Source organism: Ailuropoda melanoleuca, chromosome 2 (genome assembly GCF_002007445.2).
Source record: "Ailuropoda melanoleuca isolate Jingjing chromosome 2, ASM200744v2, whole genome shotgun sequence".
NCBI classification, from domain to species: domain Eukaryota; kingdom Metazoa; phylum Chordata; class Mammalia; order Carnivora; family Ursidae; genus Ailuropoda; species Ailuropoda melanoleuca.
This window is the reverse complement of record NC_048219.1, coordinates 55805190-55827059: the sequence shown is the minus strand read 5'-3', so window position 1 is coordinate 55827059 and position 21870 is coordinate 55805190. Positions and strand designations below refer to the sequence as shown.

The 21870-nt window shown below is 41.2% G+C and overlaps 1 protein-coding gene across 1 annotated transcript in view; it reads left to right on the top strand.

Annotated features, from left to right (window-relative positions):
- The first annotated feature begins 7449 nt into the window (after positions 1–7449).
- LPAR3 (lysophosphatidic acid receptor 3) overlaps positions 7450–21870 on the top strand; it is a 98249-nt gene continuing 83828 nt past the window's right edge. The window contains exon 1 of the mRNA XM_034653806.1: positions 7450–7569. The gene's annotated coding sequence lies outside the window, so the exon portion shown is untranslated. The remainder of the gene's footprint in view (positions 7570–21870) is intronic.

The window sequence follows — 21870 nt, the reverse complement described above, 5'->3', positions numbered from 1 at the left end:
TATTAAAGCCTTTCTATAATCTGCAGCTGTGACTGCCATTTGAATAGAGATGAATGATGGTCTTCCATGCTCATGTTTTTCTTTTATTGGCTTTCATGTTTCCTTTTATTTCTTTTCCCTCCAGCCGAACAAAACCCTTTCAGGAAGAAAAATCTTTTTCGAGGTTATCTTCTATCCATGGAAGCCTTGTTTTCTTTCTTTTTAATAATTTTAAACAATTGTCATTTTACCAACGGTATTCTGTTTGGGTCTCATTGAACAATGTTGCCCTCATGGCTCTGCTAATAGACACATCTGGGACAAACCATTTTCTCTCCCACCTAGGCCTCCACTTGGAGAGTTCACCGTGGAAAGTAGGAGATGTATTCTTTCTGGTTCTGCTGGCTGCATCCTGGGATCTCCAACTCTTGAGGGTGTACCTCGTCGGCTTGCAGGGACACCCTCACAGCCAGACGCAACCCCCTTGTTGTGTGGGGGTTGACGTGGGGCAAGAGGAAAGAGCATGGGCGTGGGAGCCATCTGGATTGACTCAAGTGAAAGTCCCAGCTTCCCCTGGAGCTCTGTGGCCCTGGGCACATTACTCTGTGCTTCTAAATGATGATAAACCGCAAGGGACTGTGGGATTCACATGTGAGTCAGAGAACTCCAGCAAACCCAGCATTGAAATTGAAACCTGAGCCATTCTCCCCTTTTGATTTTTCTGCCATGTTTGTAAGTAGGTTCCATGGGACCAGGGAATAGTGAAGATGTTAAGATGTTTAGTCTGCATCCCTTCCTCCTGGGCTCCTGTCCTCCTCGTACTGAGTCTTCCTGGACAGATCCTACAGGGCCTCAGTTTCCTCATCTGTACAATGGAGATCGTGAGGATTAGATGAGTCAAACATGAGATGCCTAGAGCTGGGCATGACTCCTGAGTGCATGGTGACTGTTACATCTTCAAGATGCTTTTCTAGCATAGTCTACAAATGTGCAGATCTATTCACCTTAGCTGACTGGGAAGATCTTTATTTTGTCATGAGCTCACCACACACTTTTGGTGGCCTCTGTTCCAGTTAGGACTTTGAGTGTGCAAATACCCCACATCCAGTCCTGTAATGGAGGCAATGATCAATTCAGCTGTCAGAAACTCATACTTACAGTGCAGAAGTGGAACGGACGAGCAGGTAACGCCCTTCCATTAGGTGCAAAGCTGTCAGTCCTGTTGGGACGGTTAAGATCACTGAGGTGCATAAGGCATCACAAACCCCAGTCTTTCACTGCATGCTCTGCTAGGAGCCCACTGCCCTAACCAGATTTTTCAGAAGGCACGAGGTAGTGGGCAGCTTGCTTCTACGCCACTGCGGACATGGGGTGGCGAAAGCAAAAGGTGAGAGAAGGTATTTAGGAGAAGCTCTTCAGGAAATTCCAGTCACTGCCCCCAAGCCCTGCTGAGGGCCTAAATGGTAGCAGTGGTGGAAGGGCCTTCTGGCTCAGGGGAGGCTCAGGCTCAGCATCTCGGGTTTAGGAAAAGCACAGCATCCCAGCCTTTCACTCTAGGGACACATAGCCAGTCACCCTGCACTGCCTGAGGACCTCCCTGCACAAGGGGCCCAGTGCTCTCACCGACGGGCAGGGACCCTAGAGTCCCAGGGCGAGCATGTTTGGTGAACTGCTGCTGTGCTCTTGACCGTGGATCGCTCCTGCCACTGCAAAGATCCATGGTGCGTAAAGATAATGATTCCCGTCATCTGAAGAATTCCCCTGTAGCCGCCACTTATTTCGATAACTTTGGATGACTAGATTGCGTTTTACTATTAACGATTTTCACCTTTGTTTTCATGTAACTCGAGCAAATTTTATTTTGCTACTCCTCATTTCAGGTTTGAACAGCTCAACCATAACGTTAGCTGAGTCTCTACCAAATCCAGAAGTTCACACTACTTGTAAGACAGACAGGAAGCAGCTCTTGGGGGACAGAGGTTCTGCGGACCTCCCAGATGAACCCCTGAGCCTGGTGTTCAGATCTCAGGCACCTGAGGAAGGACCGCGAGCTCTAGGCACGAGGAGGAAATGTGACGCGCCGAGTTGGGGCCAATGCGGAACATGTCTGCTTTCCCGTCCCTTCCACTGGAAATGCATGATACTAGTGTTCTGCAGCTTTGTGGCCGTGTGACTTATGCGGCCTTAAAGGACCCCACACAGGATTTAATGCTTTGCTCTCACAGCCTTGCAATTCTTAATATTTTGTGAACAGGAGGCCCCACAAGTCATGTAGCAAATTCTCACGCTAGGACAGTGTACACAGTGATGGTCTCAGTGATTAAAGCTTGGCCCTTTAGGGGTGTTATATGCAACTAATGAATCATCGAGCTTTACATCGGAAGCCGGGGATGTACTGTATGGTGACTAACATAATATAATAAAAAATCATTAAAAAAAAAAAAGCATGGCCCTTTAGGACAAGGCTAGGAAGCCAGCATCGTACTTTGTCTTTAAACCAATTGAAATTTAACAAAAGGAAAGAGTGAACCTGAGTTCATTGGCAGGTTGGATGCTGGGCTGCTCACCTGTCCCCCTGTGCCTCATTTTCTTACTTTGTATTCCATGTTTTTCCCTTGACAGAGAGGTAGCTGAGGGCGGTTCATCCTCTAAACTCAAGCATGTCCGCCCAGGTACTATATGACCTCCGACCTGTCTCAGCCAAGTCTTGTGGGACCTGCTCCACGGGACAGTCGGCTGCTCTTTCCAAGCTCTTTGCAGCCATTTGCTGTTAGGATGAAGGGCCTGTCTTGAATGGGAAGCCATACAATTGTTACACATGCTGCGTGTTGGAGAAAATAACATGAGCCCTGGGACGACATCAAGATGAACCAAATCTCAGAATAGACATTCAAGTTGTTAGGGAAAACAATACAACTCATGGCTGTCCTACCATGGGCTCATTTACAGCAAATGCTGCTGCAAACCAGTGGGTGAAAATGGTGGCAAATGTCTCTCCTGCCATCTGTCTCTGCCAGAGAACCAGGGAGTGAATGAGAAGCTAAATGAGTCACATACGACATTTCCACACCATCTTGTATAACAAGGACAGCAAAACTCTGACTTCTTAAAGACCCCTGGGAGCTATTGGCTGTGGTGAATGGGAGAGACAATTTATTAGGGTGATGTATGTTTTTTAGTTTCTAATGATACATAAATTATCCCATGAGCCATGATACATATGGTTTAAAGAGAATTGTAAATGAAAGCAATTTTTTTTCTAGCAACACTAATTGCCTAGCAGCAGTAAATTACTCATCTCCCGCTGCCTGTGGGCTGTGGTCATTATTCTCTCCTCGAGGTTGAGCAGATGTCCCCCAAGAGGAATGTTTGCTTTGACAAAGTGAATTTACATCCTCACTTGTAAGCCTGCCATGCTGGGTCTACCGGAGGCGAGAGTATTAATAGCACCATTTGGACCTAGCTCCGTGGGTTGTGCCAGCCTGCATGTGTTATCTGTGATAGCCGGACGATGAGTTGGTCTTAGCTCTTGGTTGCCTTTAGGGGAAAATCAGGGAGCTGTTATCAATATTTAATTTTCTCCAGTGGGGGGGGCTGTTTGAGAGGTAGACTTGGCTAATAAGCATGGAAGTTTCCTAGATGACAAGTTAGGCAAGGGAAGAGATAGCCACCACTAATTTGGGAAAACACTAGGTAACAATATGATGTGGAGGTAGAAGATGGAGATGCTATTAAAGACCATTAATTCAACACTTGTTTGTTGATTTCCAATACCGTGCTAGGTACTAAGGATGCAAGGAATGAGTGCCATGATCTCTGGCCCCAAGAAGTTTGGAGTCTAGTGGGAAAGACAACAATGTACAAAGCAAGGATAAGACAGGATCACCGCAAGTGCTGTATGAGAGAATGACCATCGCTCCTGCCTGTCTGAAGTATAAATTAAGGCTTCTTAAGGAGAACTAGACAATGTTGGAACTGAGACTTGAATAATGCGTTGTGCTTGACCAGATGGCCGTGGTGTGAGGTCGGGGTAGGGCTTTCTAGAGAAAAGCAGTGGTAGGCCAAAGGCATGGACATCTGAGAGAGAACCCAGCTGGTTACAAAAGCTGTTTTGGGGTGGTTGAATGTAGGTTATGTATTGAAGAAAGTAATAGAAGACAAGACCAGAGAAGTGACAAGCAAGGCCACAGGGACTGTGAGCACCAAGGGAGCTAAATGACCAGAAAAGGCAGAACCGTGAAGGACGGATTGGGGTTGGGTGAGATGAATGCAGAAATTAGTTACAAAGCTGCTGCCATCATCCCGATTAAAACAACAAAACAATGATGCCATTTCCCTATAATTAAACACAACAACAAACACAAGAGAAATTTGCCTGAAAACTGTCTCTAAGGAATATACCAGATCTTCTGTATATGTTTTATCTATCTGTATACATATTTTTTCTTTCTCAAAAGACTTTTCTGCTAAATACCCTGTCATTTTCTTGGGAGTTCGTGCTTTTAGACTGTGCATTTATTGGGGAGGGTCTGTTTTCATAACTCCTGTTATGGAGAAATACACTTATTAGGATGAATGGCTTGAATGCATATTTCTATCACATGGGCATTTCTCCTTCCCACATTATTTAAAAGAAGCTTATCTAGGATTTTCTGTTTCTGCGTCATCCGGTCCCACCTACCCTACACACACACACACACACACACACACACACACACACACACGTACACGCGCTCTGAAGTACTATGACCTTAAGGCCAGCCACACTTTGTGTCTATAAAGGTGCAAATACGAGTGGGTGTAACCACCAACAAAGCCAGCCTGACATTTATAGTCTGAAGTTTACAGATTGCACAGAGACTTTACGAAGATTCCATCCTCTTTATCCTTTCTTATCCCCTCCCCAAGACCACCATCAAGATTTGGATGTGGGATCACAAAGGCTCAGAACTAAGTGGGGCTCCCTGAGAAAGTTCCAGGTAAGTGCTGGGAGGTGCTTTGTCTTAATGCCTCCCTTAGGCAGGGGCAGCGTGTGGAGAGACTGAGAATTAGGGGTTGGGGAGGCAAACTGACTGAGGGACTCAGAGGATTGTGTTGTGCTCACCCCCACTGCCTCGATTTGGGGGGTGTAATGAAGGAGGTTATGTTAAAGGAGTATTCCTGAGACTGGTGGGGGGAGGAGGGGACAGGGCAAAGAGAATGGCATGGCCCCCACCTCACAAATGAAGAAAACATGGAGTTGTCCAAATGCCCGAGTGCACGTGGAGCACTTATTTCCTTCCAGAGCCCTGCAGAGAAGGGCAGCAGTTTGTGCCATGACCAACCCCAGTGGCACCTCCTTGCAAGCTCTGCCTGACTCCGGTAGAGCAACTCCGTGAGTATTGTGGGTGGCAAACTCTTAACCCTTCCTTAACATGAGGGATGCATGGGGCAGCAGGGTGGGAGGAAACCCCATTATGAGCCTCTATACCTCCCAAAGCAGGAGGTCAGAGGAGCCTGGTTGGGCATTGGTGGTGAGAGAGAACTCTCAAAGCTGACTCTGCAGGCTGACCATGGAGCAGGGAACCTGTATGTGCCCTGAGGGGTGCCATGGGCACCTGGCATGGGCTGCATGCTCCGAGGACCAAACCATGGCCTTAAGGGGACCCACACCACCACTGTGACCCTGGCCGACCAGCAGGACACTGGGGAAACTTCCATGTCCACACTCACTCTTGGACAATGAGGTCACCCAGCCCAAGTCTGATCTCTGGGGAAGGTACATTTGAGCTGCCAGCCAGACTAACATGGAGATTGCTTCTCATATCCTTTCTTGAGGAGGTCATGTTCCTGGAACAGCTTTTAAGGAACCAAAGTAACAGACTGAGGAAAGGGTATGTGGATCAGTGATGCTTCTATCAGAATTTTCTTTCCCTGGCATAAATGACTCCATAGTCCACCTGGAAGAGATGACCATAAGATGACAGGAAGATACGGGAAGCTTCAGTGTGAGCGTCTGTGGCTAATACGGTGATGACATGACTACCTCTGTCACACTTTTCTCTAGGCTTAGCATGCCTCTGACCTTTAACCCTTATATACAATATTCTGTTCAAGTTTCCACATTTATGGGATTGAGACAGAAGAACTGGCATTTATTGTTTGCCCTAAAAATAAAGCAACTAAATGGGATAAAACCCATCGTTATACATTTTTCCCCATTGACCTTTTCAAAGAGTGGCAATTCACATTCACAGCAGGTGGCTCAGCGGGGAAGTTATTGAGACAGAAATGGGTACACACCAAATGAGCTACCAGCATCATCAACCAGTATCATCAGGAGTGTATCTTAAAGAGATGACCCTTCAGCATCTTACCACCATGTAGCCAAACAAATTCCAAGTAGATTAAAGATCTAAATGTGAAGAACAGTCTGTAAAATAACTAGAAACATATATAGATGACCATTGATCTGATACAAGAAATAGAGAAGGGCTTTCTGGGTTTAAGGCTAACCATAAAAGAAAAATCGTTTAGATTTACTCCATAAAAATGAAAAACATCAGAGAATTAAGAATGTGAACAAAAGGGGCATCTGGGTGGCTCAGTCAGTTGAGGCTGACTCTTGGTTTCGGCTCAGGTCGTGACGTCAGGGTCTGATAGAGCCTGCCTTGGCTCTGCGCTCAGCAAGGAGTCTGCTTGCGCATCCTTTCCCTCTGCCCCTGCCCCACCCCTCTCTAAAAATACATAAATGAATCTTAAACAAGGAAGAATGTAAACAAAGCTTAAAAAGCATACTCGGAAGAAAACAACTGCAGCGTATACAACTGGTTTAGTATCCTTGCTAGACGAGGAGGCATTACAAGTTCTGGAGGGTGAGCCCTGATGGCAGGGATTACATTTTCTGGGTCTCCATGTTTCATGTGCATAGCAGGGTTCCTGGCGAGTAGCAAGCACTCAAAACATGGTATATATTTAAAAAGCTATTTTGGTTGAATGCCTACTACGTGCATGTCCTATTGCTACTCATCCTCACAAACGTTCAGCTTACGTACCCGAATTTCCATTTTACCAAAGAGAAAGCTGAGCACAGAGCAGGTGGCAGAGCCTGGCTTCAAATCTGAAGCTTCTGACCCCCAAACCCTCTGCCATCTCCCCCTGCTGCCTGCCTTCTAAACATTGCTTGCTGAGTAGAATTGAACAGCAGAAAATTGTCACCTGCTTAATGAGAAAGTGACTTTTAGTTTTGAACAACGCCTTATGAAGGAAACATTCCTTGAACTCATGCAACGCTGCTGCTAATGGAAAATAAATCTGTCTCTTTGTAGGGAGTTGAAAGCACCATGGACGTTCCCAGCTCTAACACTGAATTGCCGAGTGGCTTAGACAGCTTGCTGAGCTGCTCCAGGCCTTAGCATCTTAATAAAATCAAGAACACAGGGAGCTAAAGTAACTTGTCCAATGTCACACGACAGTAGACACCAGAGCTGGGACACAGGCCGAGGCAGCACGTCTTAGAACTGGATCGTTCACAAGGCGGATGTCACGTCTAGAAGGTGATGGACGCAAGCCTCTTTGAAAAGGATAAACTGGACACATTGGTGAAAGGAGGTAAAACAAGGTTTAAGCCTGTGTGTGTGTGTATGTGTGTGTGTGTGTATGAGAGAGAGAGAGAATTGTGAAAAACAAAGCTTGATAGGGACATCGCAAATGTCTGGGTATGTCCTTCTTGACCTATTATCTGTCTCAACTGACAGCTGCAAATGTCTACTGACAGACTGGCCATCCCCTCCCTTGCACCCCCTTCACGTAAACCAGCGTGGTAATACTGACTAATGGATCAAAGTCAATATGCCCACGTTTAGAATCTTATCTAACAGTCTCCTTTAAAAAAAAAATGAAAATAAAGCAGACAATTGCAGACAGTGGGGTGGAGTTTCTGGCAAGTGCAATAATGAATTGCTGCAGAGTTGTGATTGAATAACGAAAGCCGCCCCATAAAACTTCAGCTCAGCATGTCTTTCCTCTCCCGGGCCAGAGGCCAGGAGAGGCGGTGTTAATAACGTGTTTAATATCACTTGTGTACTTTTCATGTCTTAGTGCAGTCTTTGACCATTGATGAAGTCAGCAGTCATACGTACAACTCACTCTGTGTACCTTTCAGAAAATGTCCTTCGTATTTTCTGTATCTCTAATTTATATAATTTATTTTTCTGAGCCATTTGAGAGAAGGTTGCATATATTATGCCTCTTTATACCTTAATACATCAGTATGTATTTCCTATCAAGAATAGCTCCTTGTAGAATCACAGTACAATGATCAAACTCAGGAAATTTAACATGGATACAGGCTTTTGTCAAATCTTGCAGTGCATAATTCAATGGCATCAATTGTCCCAATAGTGTTTCTGCTGCCATTCCTTCCCCTCTGGTCCAGGACCGTATCCAGGGTCACTACTGAGTTTGCCGTCACACCTCCTTAGATTCCCTTCATCTGGAAAACCTCCTCAGCCTCTCTTTGTCCTTCACGGCACTGAGATTTTTGAAAACTACTGGTTATTATTCGCATGTAGCCCTTAATGTGGATTTGTTGATGCTTCCTCGTGATTAGATTCAGGCTATGCATGTTTGGTGGACGTACCATGGAAGCATTGCGGTGTCCTTCTCCAGGGATCCTATCCAGAGGTACATGATATTGGTCTGCCCCTCATGGGTGATATTCGTTTTGATCGCCTAGTGACGTGTTCTCACGTCTCCCCATCATTGTGATGGCCACGAAAATGCATGGCCTAGCTCTCCTGCTGTGAGGAGCCTACTGGCGGCTGCCTCTGCTGGTGGGCTCTGCTCAGAATCTGTCTGCACCTGCCTGGAGGTAAGCTTTCCGTGGACTGCTTGGCCAGTGAGGGGATGGAACAGTGGTCCTAAAGGAGGCTCATTTCTGTTACACAGGGGACCCTCTGGTGGACTCCCCATCAGTTTGGCTGAATTCCTCTCAGAACTGGGCTGCTTCTAAGACTCTCCTACCTGGCAGTCCCCCTTTTCCTCTCTCCTTCACGGGGTCAGACCTGCATTGCTGCCTCACAGCCCTCCCGGACTCCACTGGCTCACTCCCCTTTTTCCCTTACAGGAGCTGCCCCACAAATTCCCTTGCACTTCTAGTCCTGTCTTGGCAATCTGCCTCTTGGAGGGTCTGAAGTAACATTTAGTGGTACTGAAAAAGATGGTTGAAGTGACATGGTAAGATGGGGATTTGGGCCTAGTTTACTCATCCCTTAAGTGAAGAGGGTGAAGAGGATACTGTCCTGAGTGGTAGGTGGGGCACAGAGAGTCCCTGATACAAGGCAGTGGCCCAATTGCCAAGGCTTTCCCTGGTGGTGATCTGGGAAAGAGTGTTGGTGGTGGGGACTGGCATTGCAGCTACGGTGACTCGGGATGATTTTTAGAAGACCTGGTGAAAGCGATGTTTATAGATAGTAGAGTGGTCTCATCACTTCTAAGTTGATTGACACCTGCAGAGAGATGAGAAACTGTGGGCTGAGATCAAGTAGTTAAGGCCAAGTGGGAGAGCGGAGGTCTTGGTGGAAGCCTACACAGAGGCCCTGATCCCCTGTGGTATAAGAGCACACAAGCTGGGCAGCAGACCGAGCACCCTGTTAAGTAGACTTCCTCACCCCCACTTTATATGTCAGTAGACTTCCTCACCCCTACTTTATGTCAGTACACTTCCTCACCCCTATTTTGTGTCAGTAGACTTCTTCATCCCTACTTTATGTCAGTACACTTCCTCACCCCTACCTTATATGTTGGCAGACTTCCTCACCCCTACTTTATATGTCAGTAGACTTCCTTGCCCCTCTTTTAAGATGGAGGCTTGAAGAAATGATGTAACTTACCTTTCTTCGCCCAGATTTCTGACAGGTCTGCCTGTCTCCACAGCACTTAGTCCTTCAGCAGATGCCTTTGTGTGGATCCACAGATTTGCCAGAAGGAGAAGAAGGCCGTGGCCTTTGGAGGGAACACTGCTCTCTCATATCTGCGGTCTATTCTGCCTCATCCCCTCTTCACTACAATTTTGATTGCAATTTTTTTTTCATACTAGACTCCCGTTATTTACCTCAAGAATTCAGTGTTACCTACATAAGAGTAATGAGTCAAATGTAAGAAGGTGTAGCAAGATATTCCAGCCCTGCTTACGAGAGCTACAAAACCCATTATTAAGAAAAAACATTTCTTCACACTAAATACTGAAGCAAGTTCTCCTTGTCTTTGGGTGTACATGCAGCTGTGAGGTGTGTGTGTTCAGCAAGAGAAAGGTGAGCAGCTGTTTCACTGGGCCATGGTTTGCTAATATTTGTGTAAATATATAAATGGGAGTAGTTTTAGTCGTAAAGATTAGACAAAACCCCATAACAGAAAATTGAGATTTTTTACAAGAAAGGGTAGGTAAGGTAATTTAATATTCACATTCCACCCCAGGACCATGGATTCCTAATGATCTCTTGCATTGCATAATATAAAAGGTTTGCAAAGGGCTTTCCCATGTATTATTTAGTTTTATCTTCACAGTAACCCTGTGCCAGGTAGAGCAAGTTTTATTATCCCTAGTTTGTATATGGGGAAATTGTATTCTTTCTCAAACAGAAAAACTAAAGGAAGAAAATTAATTGATATGCCCATGCATTATGGGAAATGTATCTGAAACCTGGCATAAGAGGAACTCAGATTTTGAAACTACCCACTGTTTTGCCTAGAAACTTTCATTTCTTTTATAATATTTAATATTTAATATAATTGCTAATACACTGGAGTCAGTGTTTCCAACCTGCAGAGAACCCTCACGTAAATCTATAATTCCTTTTGCTGCTCTTTGCAATAAGGATTTAATAAATAAAATAATAGGAGCGCTCAACATGAATCCTTTTCTTTTGACATTGCTGAAAAATTTAAGTGGCTTTAAACCTTTTAGATTGCCATGGGGTTAATTAAAAAGGAGAGAGAAAAGAACCAAACTCAGTCATTTAGGTCTGATTTAATTGGGAGGTTAGGCAGGAAGGTGTTATTATTTTTTCCCAGTAGGAATACTTCTATAAAAGTTGCAATGGAAGTGGCAAGAACACAGTTTTATGGGCAAAACTTTGCTTTTTAGCAAAGTAGCTCCTTGGAGAATTATTTCTTTTATATAGGTGTTGATTCTCTTTATCCCGAATAACACTTTTTGCCTTAAGGTCTCTTTTGTTTGATAGCAATAGTTACACAGGCTTTCTTTTAGTTAGTATTTGCTAACTCTGTATTTCCTGTCATTACGACTTAAACAGGTCTCATTCGCACAGCATGTAGTTGGATTTGTCGGGTCCATTACAATCTCTCTACGTCAATTGAGTTGTTAGTTTTGCTTACATTGTTATGATAATGGATATATTTGGACTTATTTCTATAATCCTAATTTGTGTTTTCCATAAATTACACTCTTTTTTTTTCTAATTTGCCCCTCCCCCCACCGCCAGTCTTTCCTTCTGTTGGATTAATGGAGCTTTCCTGGATTTACTTCCACTTGTTTTCTTTTAGTATGTACTCTTAACTTGTCAACTTCTTACCTGACTTAGAAAACTAAAGCTAATCAAAATATCTCTGCTATTCTTCAATAATGTAAGAACCTTTGATCTTTTCCCCCAGATCACCTTGATTCTCTGTTTACTACTCTGTCTTACATGTTTTTCTTGTCTAGTATGTTAGTTCCTTTTCCCATTTTCCCCCCTCATTCATCGTTATTTTTACTTACTGTCTGGTACAGACAATGTTTCCTCAGATTCACTCATGTTTTTACCACTTACCGTAGTAAAAATGCTTTCTGCAGACCACTTCTTCTTTCTGAGTCTAATTTCCTTCTTTCTTTAGTAGTGGGTTTTTTTTTTTTTTTTTTCACTGAGGCTCAGTCTTCATCTGAAACGTGTTTTTATTTCACCCTTGGTTTCAATAGATCTTTAGCTGGACATTAGATCCTAGGTTGCCCCTCTTTTCCTTCAACACTTTGGTAATGGAATTCCATTTTCTCCTGGCCTTTATTGTTGTGGAAAAGTGTTATCAGTCTGAGTAATCTGACCTTTCTCATGGATTACTTTTAAGATTCATTCATCTTTAATACTTCATTGTGAGTGTGTGTGTGTACGTGTGTGTTTTAAAATTTAATCGTTTCAGGCAGTTGTGGTTTTTTAATAAAAATAATTCATGTCTTTCCTCAATTCTGAAAATTACTGAGGCATTAGTTTTTTGTTTTGTTTTTAAAATATTGTTTCCGTCTCCCCATTCCCTCTTGCCGTGCTTTCTGACGCTCTGATTGGAAACAAGTTGAGGGGCACCTGGCTGGTTCAGTCGGTGGAGCATACAACTCTTGATCTCGGGGTTGTAAGTTTGAGCCCCATGTTGAGTGTACAGATGACTTTAAAAAATACCATCTTTAAAAAAAAGAAAGAAAGAAACATGTTGAATCTCCTCATTCTTTCCTTCTCATTCCTTCATCTCTTAATCTCTCTTTCATATTTTCAATCCCCTTTCTCTTTCTGCTATAGTCTAATGAGTTTCTTTAAATTTATCTTTCAGTTCATTAATTCTCTCTTTAGCTACTTTTAAGTTTTTGTTTAATTGGCTCATTGAGGGTTATTTGTACTGTTTTGTTTTTGGCATATAAGCAACACACATTTATTTCTCATAATTCTGGAGGCTGGGAAGTCCAAGATCAAGGTGCTGGCAGGTTCAGTGTCTGGCGAGGGTCCACTTCCTGGTTCATAGACAGCCATCTTCTTGTTATAACCTCACTTGATGAAAGAGTCAAGGGAGTCCTCTGGGGCCTCTTTATTAGGGCTCCACCCTCATGACCTAATCACCACTTAAAAGCTCCACCTCCAAGTATCATCACATTGAAAATTAAGTTTCAATATATGAATTTGGGAGGTGGGGGGGGGACACAAGCTTTCAGTTTATAGTACTCCCCATTATCTGCTTCCCTTTCCCCATCAGCCCTATAGACAACCACTTTACTTTCTATCTTTATAGATTTGCCTATCATGGACATTTAATTCATTGAGGTTTTTTTTTTAATTATTATTATTACAATGACTCAGTTTTTCATTTCTAGTAGTTCCTTTTGGTTTTCTTTTCTTTTTCTTTTTTTAAGATTTATTTATTTATTTGAGAGGAGAGAGAGAGAGAGCATGAACAAGGGGGAAGAGCAGAGGGAGAGCGAGAAGCAGACTTCCCACTGAGCAGGGAGCCCAATGTGGGGCTCGATCCCAGGACCCTGGGATCATGACCTGAGCTGAAGGCAGATGCTTAACCGACTGAGCCACCCAGGTGCCCCCATATTTTCAAGTTCTTATGTGAGCTGGACTCAGTAAGATATGAACACAATATAAATGTAATCTTTCCCCAACTACTCAACTACCCATTTAAACCTAATATATAATCTGGCCTTTTTCTTGCCTTTTGGGTGAAATCTTAGGGAAGTCTCACAGATGTTCTAGTTATTATTAGATAATCAGGCATCTTGTAATTACTTTTAGAAACAAGAACAGCCTTATTTCAGTAACTGTAATGTCCTACTTGATATAATAATTAAATTTCTGAATTTCATTGAAAGTTAAAATTTCTCTCCCAAGTCTTGTGTTTTTCCAGTGGGAAAACCTGAAGCAGGAGAAGGAAACCTGGTTGTCTTTGGTTTTGTTTTTCCTTTCTGTGCCCTTCTACTCAATTGTCTTAGTTTCTAACCTCTCAGGGTCTAGCCAGGAGGAACATAAGTAAGGGGACATTCTGATATGGCTGGTGCTATCTTGTCTGGCTTTGGGACTGTCTGGATAGTAAATATTCAGTAGTTGTTTCTTTCTCTCACAGGACTTTTCTGGGTTTCTCAGAGATGACTCACTTCCCCAAACCCGCTGCCTCCTAAAACCTTTAGGAAAAGATAGCTGCAATTTCCATGAGCGGGCAAAGCCTTACTTTTAGCCAACTGCTTACTTTCCCAGTCTTGGCCCCAGAGCCCTCTTAGTGCACCCCCATGGACTACTTTGCTCTCAAGCAAAATCCCCTTCAAACAGCCTCAGACTGAGCGCACATTGTGTGGATCTTGTTTGATGCACGGAAACACTAACAACTCTGTGCTGCTGTGGGTGAAATTACACTGGACTCCCAGTGTGGCCCTCTTTCCTCTTCTGTGCTACCCGCAGGGTGACTTGGACACCGTTCCTCATTCCAGCCCAGGTGCTCACCCAAATTCTGGGGTAGTGTCTCTCAACCTTTAATGCACATACCAGACCCCTGAGGAATACTGTTAAAATGCAGATTCTAGTTCAGTGAGTCTGGGCTGGGGTTGAGATTCTGCATTTCTCATAAGCTCCCAGGTGATGTCCAGGCTGCCGATCTGTGGACCACAGTTTAAGGGTCTAGGGCATATATGTCAAGTTCACTGAATGGTGTTCTCATTTGCTTGAGATGAAGTACCTTGGTCCTTTACCTGAGGTCAAGGGAGAGAAGACATCTCAGTATCTCAGTAACAATTCCAAAAAAATCCCCTTGCTTGACCTCTTTCAATTTCACCCTCTTAGGGGCTGGAGGGACAGACTGGCCATGTTTTACAGTCACTTATATGTTGTATAACTGTAGTCTAGTGGGTCATCTTAGACTATAAGGTCCTGGTATCTATTTTGTTCTGGGCATTTGGGGCTTCAGTCAAATCTGAAAAGGAGAGGAAGCCATTAAAGCAACTTACTAGAACCATTTTATTTTTATTAACTTAAAATTTATGTTCTGGAAATTTAAAAATACATCCAAATGTATAGAGAATCATAATTTAATATAGATTTTCAGTGTGAAGATCACTGATTTTTGAGAAATCAGGATATAGAATATTTTACCCCCACAAGTTCTCTTGGGCTCCTTTCCAGTGAATCCTATGACTCTGATTGCTATCACTGTACCTTGGTTTTGTTTGTTTTAGAGTTTCATATAATTAGAATCATATACCATGTCTGGAATCTTTCATGCAGCCTAAGGCTTTTGATATTCTTCTCAGTTGTTGCTATGTCAATAGTTAATTATTTTTTTTTATTGTCAAGTACTATTCCATTGTGTACTTATACAAAAATGTATTCATTCATCTGTTGATAGACATTTATATTATTTCTAGTTTTTAGCTATTACAAATAAAACTACTTTGAGTGCTACTATACAAGTCTTTTTGTGGACATATGTTCTTATTTCTCTTGAGTAAATAATTACAGTTAGAATTTCTGAGTCATACAGCAGGTATATGTTTAAACATATAAGAAACAGCTAAACAGGGGCGCCTGGGTGACACAGCGGTTAAGCGTCTGCCTTCAGCTCAGGGCGTGATCCCAGCGTTATGGGATCGAGCCCCACATCAGGCTCCTCCGCTATGAGCCTGCTTCTTCCTCTCCCACTCCCCCTGCTTGTGCTCCCTCTCTCGCTGGCTGTCTCTATCTCTGTCGAATAAATAAATAAAATCTTAAAAAAAAAAAAAAAAGAAACAGCTAAACAGGTTTTCAAAACAGTCATACCATTTTATACTCCTATTGGCAATATACAAGACTCCCAGTTGGTTCACTTTTTGCCAATATTTGGTATTTTTAATCTTTTTACATTAGTCATTATGTGTGTGCAGTGCTGTCTCATGGCAGTTTTAATTTGTGTTTTGCTGATGACTTTTGATTATCTTTTCATATGCTTCTTAGCCATTTCATTTATATTCTTCTGTGAAGTATGTGTTCTAATAGTGTGCCCACTTTTAAGTTTTTTTTTTATTATTGATTTGTAGGAGATCTTTGTGTATTTTAGATGCCAGTCCTTTATCAAATTCTTGTAGGACAAAAGTTTTCTCCGAGTCCATGGATTATATTTTCATTTTCTTCATGATGACTTTTGAGGAGAAGTTATAATTTTTAAGTCCAATTTGTTATTTTTTTCTTTTCTGTTAGTGCTCTTTGTTTCCTGGCTAATAAATGTTTACCTATATCAGTGTAGTCTCCTATCGTTTCTTCTAGAAGCTTTATAATTTTAGGTTTTATGGATAGGTCTGTGATTCATTTTGAAGTAATTTCTGGCATTAGATTGAGATTGAGGTTCATTTTCTTTCCACAGAGATACCTAGTTGTTCTGATGCCATTTGTTCAAAGACTCTGCTTTCTCCACTGAATTACCTTGGCTTTTGTTGAACATCAATTCACCATGTGTGTGGTAACCTGCGTCTGGACTCTATTCTGTCCCACTGACCTACTTATCGAACCCTGCATCAGTACCACGCTATCTTGATTATTGTAATTTTATACTCTTGAAATCAAATAGTGTATGTCCTCCAACTTTGATCTTTTTAAAAATTGTTTTGGCCATATTAGCTCCTTTGCTTTCTCATATAAATTAAGAATCAGCTTTTCAATGTCTACCAAAAAAGCCTAGTAGGATTTTAAATGGGATAGCTTTGATTATAGAGATTTAATTGGGGAAAATTAAAATCTTAACCCATCAACATGGTATAGTGCTCCATGTATTTCCAATCTGGATGACCTTTTATTTTGTTTAATTACCTTTTTGCACAGCTAGAATTTCCTGTAGAATTTTGAATAGAAGTGGTAAAAATGAACATTTTTACTTTGTTCTCAATCTAAGCGTCAAAGTGTTCATCATTTTGCCATTACGTATGTCAGCAGTGGGTTTTTCATAGATGACCTTTATTAGAGAGGGAAAATTCTATTTTATTTCTAGTTTGCTAAGAGTATTTTTTAAATCATAAATGGTTGTTAAATTTTGTCAAGTGCATTTTCTGCATTAATTGAAATGATCATGTTTTTTCTTCCTATTCTGTTAAGATGGGGGATTACTTTGATTTTTCAAATGCTGAATCAACCTTACATTCATGAGATAAATTTCACTTGGTCATACTGTATTAACTGTATATATTGCTAGATTTGATTTGCTAATTATTTTTGAGGATTACTTTTATATATTCATAAATGATATTGGTCCTTCACTTTTCTTGTAGTCTTCTTGTCAGGTTTTGCTGTTAAAGCTATTCAGGCTTTACAAAATAGGTAAGGAAGTTTTCCTTCCTCCTCTATTTTCTCCAAAAGTTTCTATAAAATCAATACTATTTTCTTCTTAAATATTTGATAGAATTGTCCAGTGAAACTCTGAACCTGCAGTTTTGTTTGTGAGAAGGTTTTTAATTACATATTCAATTTCTTTGTTAGGCATAAAGCTACCAATTTTCTATGGCCTTTTCTGTCAGTTTGGTAAGTCATGTTTCCTAAGGGATTTGTCCTTTTTATCATAAGTTGTCAAATTTGTCAGTATAAAGTTGCTCTCATATTATTTTATTATCTTTTTGTATGTGTACAATTGATGGTGATGTCCCTCTTTCATTCTTGATATTGTTAATTTTTGGATTTCTTCTTCTTTACATAGACCAATCTAGTATAGGTTTAGCAGTTATATTAATCTTTTCAACTGCTCAGTTTTTAGTGTCCTTGATTTTCTGTTTTTGTTTTCTATGTCATTGTTTCCATTTTTAAAAATTATTTCCTTTCTCTACTTTTGGTTTAATTTGCTGTTCTTTTTCTAGCTTCTTAGGGTAGAAGTTTAGATTGTTAATTTTTAAACTCCATTTCTTTCTAATAGCATTAAAAGCTACAAACATCCCTCTAGGTACTGCTTTGGCCAGCGGCCCCTTAATTTTTGATATGTAATGTTTTCATTATCATTCAGTTCAAAATATTTTCTAAATTCTCTTGTGATTTCTTCTTTAACTCATAGGTTATTTGTATGTATGTTGCTTAGTTTTCAGGTATTCGGGGATTTTCTAGACATCTTTTTGTTTTTGGCTTCTAATTTATTACCCTTTTGGCCAGAGAATAATTTCAGTCCTCTTAGATTTACTGAAACTTGTTTTATGATTCAGAATATGGCCTATCTTCTGACAGTTATGTGTGTACTTAAAAACATATGTATTTGTATGCTATTTTATAGCATTATACCCATAATTCTTCATAAATGCCAATTAAGTCAAGGTCAAGTTGGTTGATAGTGTTATTGAAATCATCTATAACCTAATTTTTTATCTGCTTATTTTATAAATACTAAGAAACAGTACAGTGTGTAGTCTCCAACTATGACTGTGAATTTGTCTATTCCTCCTTTTAGTGATGTTAATTTTTATTTCATATATTTTGAAGGTCTGTAATGTGATGTCTTGACTCTTTTATCATCATGAAGTAACCCTGTTCTTTTCTACTAATAAACTCATCTTAAAAATTGCTCCAGTATACTATTTCATTTTAATTCTCACTACATTTGGAGGTAGGTAGCTTTGTTCCCTTTATAGCTGTAGAGACTGAGTGAAACTGGTCAAGATTGTGTAACTAATAAATATGTTGGAGGATACTAAAGTTTTTGAACTTGACAACCAGTCTTAGAAGTTATAGTACTTTAATTAATACAATCTCCTGTGATAAAGTCCTATAACATGTCTTATTTTTATCTTTTTGGTTTTTAGTACTTTTTATTTTTTTTAAAGATTTTCTTTATTTGAGAGAGAGAGAGAGAGAGAGAGAGAGAGCGTGCATGGGGGGGAGGGTCAGAGGCAGAAGCAGGCTCCCTGCTGATGCAGAACTCAATCCTGGGACTCCAGGATCATGACCTGAGCCGAAGGCAGTCGCTTAACCAACTGAGCCACCCAGGCGCCCCAGTTTTTAACACTTTTTAATTGGTGTTTATTCCTATATACATGAGTCATTATTCTCCTGACTAATATTCATACTTCCCTCTCATTGTTATTTGCCTCCACTATATTCAGTCCTACCACAATACAATATAATGAAAGTAAATCATAGCCCAGTAATAAAAAAGTTGAGATTTAAGCCTCCTAGAAAATCTTCTATTATAGCAAAATAATTTATCATGACATTTTCTTGTTTGTAAGTAAAATATTTATTAATGATTGAAAAGCTAAGTATAAAATTACTTTATACAATTATTATAAAGTTCTTCTTTCATAAAATTGCAAAATCCTATTTTATTTTATACTATAGTTTATATTGTATTCTATATTATATTTCTAGTTTCAAACTTTATTACATTAAAAAGAATACTCAAAACTTCTTAGCTGTTGATCTTCCATTTTAAATGAATCAATCCTCTATTTCTTTTTTTTTTTTTTTAAAGATTTTATTTATTTATTCGACAGAGATAGAGACAGCCAGCGAGAGAGGGAACACAAGCAGGGGGAGTGGGAGAGGAAGAAGCAGGCTCATAGCAGAGGAGCCTGATGTGGGGCTCCGATCCCATAACGCCGGGACCACGCCCTGAGCCGAAGGCAGACGCTTAACCGCTGTGCCACCCAGGCGCCCCCAATCCTCTATTTCAAATGGACTAAAGGTTAACAGCTCAGATCGTTTTTATAGTGCATTCGTGCCTTAGTCAACTGTGTTATCATTCAAATTATACAAGAACATTAAATATTAATCTGGCTGGTATTTATCAAATCCAACTGAAAAAAATCAATCCTGGATATGAGAATATTAATGTCATATTACAGCTTTCTTTTGCAAAACAAGGAAAAAAGTTTAGTGCATAGAATGCAGAAAATTCTAACAAAATTTATTTGCAACTATTTCCTTTTTCTTTATCAGGTTTACCAGAATAAATATTTGTGCAGCTGAAAGTGTTGCTATTAGCAAGTTCTTGGTGCCTGCCTCAGGCAAGGCAAGTATCTAGTCATAGCTTGAGTACCAGGTTTGGGAGAAGTTAGCCTACTACACAAGGCGTTATCATTGTCCTCACAGGGTTTCAGCCTTGTCTGACTGGACTCTCAGCACCCCACATTGTTGAATATATGCAGCCTCCATGATACCCTCTTAAAGTATCCCTGTGTAGTGTATACACATTTCTCAGGCTGCAAACTTTGCAGGAAAATATATAATTATTTTTCTAAAAGTGAATCTAAACTCTATCTTGACCCTCCTATTTCTATCACTGACAGAATTGAATCATGTTACTTTCCAAGTAAACTCAGGCCAATTCAGTGGCTTTGGTCATTTGAAATTTATATGTAGGCTTCTGTCCCTCCCATTTCTTTCCCTCTTGTGGGATCTAAGTTCCGAATGGACTTTGCAGTGTTCAGGTGTTGGGATGGAGCGGGTGGGTAATGAGAACCTGCTTCACTACATCTTTTGAGAAGTGATCCCCCCTCCTAATCATACTGACGTCTGTCCCTGCTGCATCCGCTGCCAGTATTTCCCTTTAGGTACTTTTCTGCAAGGAACTGACTTCAGTGCTAGTCTGCATCTCTCTGGGGGCCCCGAAAACTCAGAGAGAGTGGATTCAGTTCCTCCCGTGTTTAGCTATGCCATGTCACCACTCCAGTATCGCTGTTCCCCTCTCACAGTGGCATGGAGCGCATGTGTAGGAATGGTTCCTATCCAAGTCTCAGATGGACGGCAGGGCATAGTACTCTGTATTTGCGTTGGTCAGGATAGGCTAGGTTATGCTGCAGTGACGAATTCTCCCTCCACCCCCAACCCTCAGCAGCTTAGAAAGACTAAGGTTTACTTCTTCCTTGGGTGTCATTCAGGTCAGCCATGTTGCTGCTCCATGCCCTCTTCCCTCCGGGATCCAGAGAGATGGAGCTGCGTCTCCCTGGGACACTGCTGATGCCAGGGCAGGGGAAGAGAGAACACAGAGAACTTTCTGCTGGCTAGTACAGCTCACATTTTATTGGCCAAAGCAAGTCAAATGGATAAGTAGAGGTATAATTCTCCCCCAGGGAGGGGCAGCTTATATTTTTAATTAATACAATCTGCCACATTATCCCTGGGTTGCTAACTTAAGGGGGGATCTATTTTGCTATAACAACTTAGTCTGAGGAGGGGTGAGGGGTCAGAAACGGGGCTATCAGTATTGCTTCTCCTCCAGCTCAAATTCATCTCCCCAGTCAGGATATCTTATCTTGTCTTCAGGGAGGGTGGTCTGGTTCTCCCATCTGTTTTCTTCTAGTTGATTGTTTCTGGGGGGAAAAAAGTTTATGTTAACCTTCTTTCAGCATGTAGCTCTTTGAAACTCAAGAGAACCCATCTTTTACAAATCACAAACCTTGGTGTTTATTTTTTCTGCTATGAGTTTAAAGAAATCTACTCAGGAACTGAGGAGCTAAGAACTGATTTCTTTTCTTCTTTCAGGTTTTTCTCTGAAAAACATGTTGTTTTGTGTTCTCCTTTATTAAATGCTCTAGGGAACAATGAGTGCTCAGGGGTCAGAGGGGCAATAAGGAAAAGTAGTCAAAGAAGACCTCCATCATTATCTCCAAATGCAATTTCATCATAACTGTAAAGAGAGTGAAGGGGTCACTAAAATGAAGCCTGCTTGTGGGAGGAGAGATTTAGGGCGTGGTTATCTTGAGTGAATAAAGCATGCTTTTCCCTGGTGGTAGCAGATGACCATTTTCCATCCCTTGGTCTCCAAGGCTCATTGTAAAGGATTTTGGTAAAGGACTTCCAATTACAATGCTAGCTTCCTAGCTTTTGCTTGGGACCTTTCCTTTGAGAAGTGCGGTGTTTGCCTGTGGTAGCTCACTAGCCAAGCTCAGAGGTGTGAGCAATCAGCATTCCAGGGAATCCCCACAAAAATCAGTCAAGCTGAAAATGAGTAGAACAAGAAGCTAATCCTTTCCCCTTAGATTCTGGTTTCTTGGACCATATAAAATTGAACAAACCCTCACATCTCAATTTGGCAATATGCTTTTCTTATTTATAGTTATTTATGTTTGAAAAAGCATATGTTCCACATGACTATTTATTTATAAGAATTTACCACTTCAAATATTATTTTTAGAAAATTTGAGTTACAAATATTATACAT